The sequence below is a fragment of the Microtus ochrogaster genome, chromosome 21, assembly GCF_000317375.1.
Source record: "Microtus ochrogaster isolate Prairie Vole_2 chromosome 21, MicOch1.0, whole genome shotgun sequence".
NCBI classification, from domain to species: domain Eukaryota; kingdom Metazoa; phylum Chordata; class Mammalia; order Rodentia; family Cricetidae; genus Microtus; species Microtus ochrogaster.
This window is the reverse complement of record NC_022022.1, coordinates 22,051,333-22,056,429: the sequence shown is the minus strand read 5'-3', so window position 1 is coordinate 22,056,429 and position 5,097 is coordinate 22,051,333.

Genomic DNA, 5,097 nt, shown 5'->3' with positions numbered 1-5,097 from the left:
CCTCTCTCTCTCTCTCTCTCTCTCTCTCTCTCTCTCTCTCTCTCTCTCTCTCTCTCTCTCCTCTCCCCCCCTCTGTGTGTGTGTGTGTATGTGTCTGTCCGTCCGTCTGTCTGTCTGTCTGTCTCTGTCTGTCTGTCTCTCTCTCTCTCATACACACACACACCGTCCCAAGCTCCACATAATTTATTCCATCAGGTTTTAGTGCAACAAGAAGGGTTTCACCATGAGCAATCCCTTAATTTTGCACTCCTAGTTACCAGAAATAAGAAATTCCTGTTTCATATAAATTCCTCAAATAAAACATCCCAAAATATTCACAGAACTGATTAAGATAACCCTGCATTTAAATTATTTCTACCTCCCAGCCCTAGTCCAACCCTTTTATCAGATTCTGCAGGCATCAATTGAAAGGATCCTGCAGGCTTTAGTTGAAAAATGGTTATTACTCATCAAAATTCAGGGCTCATTAGTTTTTAAGCTGAGCACACTTATCCTAGAAGTATAATGTGTTGATGTATCATTAGGGAATGAAAATGGTGACTTATTCTTGGAGCAGCTTGGCCAAGAGTAAGCCAAAATTTTATTTCTCCACTTCTGTCTCCTCCGCATTCTGGTCTTTCAGTTGTCCCTGTGTGTTGTGTTATAGGTGTGTGATCTGTCTATACTACTGCCGGTGAGTTGTGGTCACACACTATGCCTGTGTCTGTGTTCATCTATAACAAACGGCTATGCTCTGTATTTATTGAAAATACAGAAAACGTGGTGTAGGAAAAGAAATGGGGGATTTTTTTACAAACATCCTGAACAAAGTTTTACAAGGGAAAAGGTTACTTCAATGACTTCCACTCAACCAAAATAGCTTTTATGAACTAAAACAGATGTTATCAGCCAATGTACACATGTTGCTCCTAACATGCATGTGATATTCATTGTTTAATTTATCTTTCTATCCCTTGTTGCTTTCAGCAACTGACTACCAAGACATACACATGAACACACACTTTGTTCTGAGTCAGGCCCCTGGAATGGTACATTACTCAAAATTAAAGCTGTGCATTTATCTCTAGTAGCAAAGGTTGATTGCATGAAAACTCTAAGGCGTAGTAAAGTTGGTCACATTGCTTTTTTTAAAGGTAAATTAAGCTTTAAACAACTGCTCAAATGGTAAGCTAGCAGGTTAAGTACACAGTCTTAAATCTAAAGGCATATTATTAGCGTTGTTACAAGTCTGGCAAAAGTCCACTCTCTTTGGCATCAAGAGACACTTTCAGGAAAATAAAAAAACCACACCCTAGTCAACAACAGAGAACCTAGATGAAAGTGGAGTTCTAGTGGCCTGTTTAAGCAGACCTACTTCACACTTTTCTTTGTAGTTAAACAAAAATGTACATAGCGTTTTGTAAAAGAAAAGCACTTGGCAATTTTTAGGATTATTGGCAATGTAATCGTAATTTTAACGATAATATTTAGTGTTTATAGTACAGAGCAGGAACATGAAGCTAATATTGGGGGAGCTGAAACTCTGAAATGCTCTTTGCTTACATGTCAATTACTTGCACATCCAACTTAAGTTAGACTCTACTTAAAACATTTACCTGCTCCGAGGTATGGGTGGGAGGTGGGGTAAATGGGGACGGGAGCAGGAAGAGGGGAGGGGGGACTGTAGTGAGTGTGTAAAATGGATTTTTAAAAAGGAAAAAAAGAAATTAAGAAATTAATAGAGTGACTTTTAGTGCATTAGTATTTGGTTTAAATTTAGTTTTGGAAGTTACTTTTCTACTCCTGAGATAAAACATGACCAAAGCAACATATAGGTGTTTATTTGGGCTTCGAGAGGGATGCATCCATCATGGCATGGAGGCGTAATGGCAAGTGGCAGATGTGGTGTGACAGGGACTAGAAGCTAAGGGCTTACATCTCCAACTGCAATCATGAAGCAGAGAGAGTGAACTAGGGATGGAGTTCATCTTTAAAGTCTCAAAGCTCATCCTCAGTGACAAAATTCTTTCAGCCAAGTACCTTTCCTAAACTTTCCCAAACAGTGCCACCTACTGGAGACCCTGTATTCAAGTGCTTGAGATTATGGGACAAGGAGATCTCATTAAAACCGCCAAGGAAATTGTTTCCTAGGAAGCTGCAGTAAGTTACAGAGTTAGTGTAGAGAGTGGTTTCATATATTTTATTGACTATATATGACTAATTCTAAACTGAAAAGTCAAAATTTAATTTTCAACCTTATTTCCCTTTGCAATACATGTTATAGAAACTCTCTAAGTGTTTCTTCAGCTCCTGGGTGGGGGAGGGGTGCATAGCATAATCCAGAATGTAAATCTAAGAAACAAGCAAGTATTCAGATAAATCTGGCTTTATTTACATATAAATGTATGTAAGATTAGAATAATTGTTCTTTATGAAGCTAAATATATTTGTATTGTTAGAGAAACATAAAAAGTAGTGTTCTATATCCACACTATGGACAAATAAACAATAGCTAAATTTACATTTGACAGAACATGAACTTTCCAACCTACGAACATCTGTGTTAACTAGGCACTTTGGTGATGGTGAAGATGACCTTTAAGATTCTCATTCTTGACCTGTTTGCTCGTATTCTCATTCCTCCCACTCTTCAACTGGACTTTGGGAGCTCAGTCCAGTGCTCAGATGCAGGTCTTTGCCTCTGTTCCATCAGTTGATGAAGATTCTATGGTAATATTTAAGATATTCGTCAGTATGACTACAGGGCAAGTCAAGATTGGGATCCCTCCCATTAGCTGGGTTCATCCTTGTGGATTCTTAGCAATTTCTCTAGAGTCAGGTTTCTTGCTAACCTTATAATGGCTTCCTCAGTCAAGATATCTCTTCCCTTGCTCTCATCTCTGTCCTTCCTCCATTTCGACTATACCATTCCCTCAAGTTCTTCTCACCCCTCACCTTTTTCCCTTCTCTTCCCCTTCCATCTTTCCTTCTCCCCACCAACCCTATGCTACCTATTTTGCCAGGTGATCTTCCCTGTGTCCACTTTCCAGGTGGCAATCCTACCAAAAGCAATCTATATATTGAATACAATCCCCATCAAAATCCCAACACAATTCTTCACAGACCTTGAAAGAACAATAATCAACTTCATATGGAAAAACAAACAACAAAACCAGTATAGCCAAAACAACACTATACAATAAAAGGAACTTCTAGAGGCATCACCATCCCTGACATCAAGCTCTATTACAGAGCTACAGTAATAAAAACAGCTTGGTGCTGGCATAAAAACAAGATATTAACCAATGAAATTGAATCAAAGACCCAGATATTAACCCATACAAAAAAACTAAAATTATACAATGGAAAAAAGATGATATCTTCAACAAATGGTGCTGGCATAACTGGATGTCAACATGAAGAAGAATGAAAGTGATCAAAACTCAGGTCCAAATGGATGAAAGTCCTCAATATAAATCTTACCATATTGAACCTGATAGAAGAGAAAGTGGGAAGTAGTCTTCAATGCATGGGCACAGGAGACCAGTTCCTAAATACAACACCAGTAGCACAGACACTGAGAGCAACAAAAGCTAAATGGGACCACCTGAAACTGATAAGTTCCTGTAAAGCAAAGGATACAGTCAATAAGACAAAAAGACAGCCTACTGAAAGGGAAAAGACTTTCACCAACCCCACTTTAGACAAAAGATTGATCTCCAAAATATATAAGGAACTCAAGAAATTAGACATCAAAATTAAATAATGCAGTTTAAAAATGGGGTAATTAACTAAACAGAAAATTCTCAACAGAAGAATCTCAAGTGGCCAAAAGATACTTAAGGAAATGTTCAACTTCCTTAGCTATCAGGGAAATGCAAATCAAAATAACTCTGAGATACCATCTTATACCTGTCAGAATAGCTAAGATTAAAAACACTAACAATAGCTTATGCAGGAGAGGATGTGGAGTAAGTGGAAAACTCCTCCATTACTGGTGGGAATGCAAACTTGTACAACCACTTTGGAAAATCAGTATGGCAGTTTCTTAGAAAATTGGGAATCAACTTACCTCAGGATCCAGCAATACCGCTCTTGGGAATATACTCAAGAGATGCTCAATCATACTTCAAAAGCATTTGTTCAACTATGCTTATAGCATCATTAGTTGTAATAACTAGCACCTGGAAACAAAAAAGATGCTCCTCAATTGAAGAATGGATAAAGAAAATGTGGCATATTTACACTTTAGAGTACTACTCAGCGGTAAAAAAAACAATGACATCTTGAAATTTGCATGCAAATAGATGGAATTAGAAAACACTAGACTGAGTGAGGTATCCCAGATTCAAAAAGATAAGTATGGTATATTAGCAGAAACCTGGCTCTAGAGAAATTCTCAGGAATCCAAAAGGATGACCCCACCTAGGACCTTGGGCAATAGAGGAGAGAGTGCCTGATCTTGACTTCCCCTGTAGTCAGACTGATTATTATCTTAAACATCACCGTAGAACCTTCATCCAGCAGTTGGTGGAGACAGAGGCAGAGACCCACATTGGAGCACTGGACTGAGCTCCCAAAGTCCTGTTAAAGAGCAGAAGGAATGAAAATAGAAGCAAGGAGGTCAAGACCATGATGGGTTCACCCACTGAAACAGTTTGCCTGAGCTAATGGGAGCTCACCAACTCCAGCTGTACTGGGAAGGAACAAGCATAGGACCAATCTAGTCCCTCTAAATGTGGTTGACAGCTGTATGGCTGGGGCAGACTGATGGGCCGCTGGCAGTGGCACCAGGATTTAGCCCTACTGCTTGTACAGGCTTTTTGGGATCCTATTCTCTTTGGAGTATACCTTGCTCAGCCTAGATATAGTAGAAAGGCCTTGGACCTTCCACAAGGTAATGTGCCTTATCCTCTCTGAAGATTAGATGGGGGTAGGGTGGGAGGGTTTGTGGAGGAAATGGGAGGAGAAGGGGGACTGGGAAGTTGGATTGGTATTTTTTAAAAAATCTAATAAAGAAAAAAGAAAAAATAACTGAAACTAAACTTCAGAATTTCATGTAAATTCAAACTCACTCTTCTTCTTTTAAAACACCCAAAAAATGGGTGCTCAAGGAGC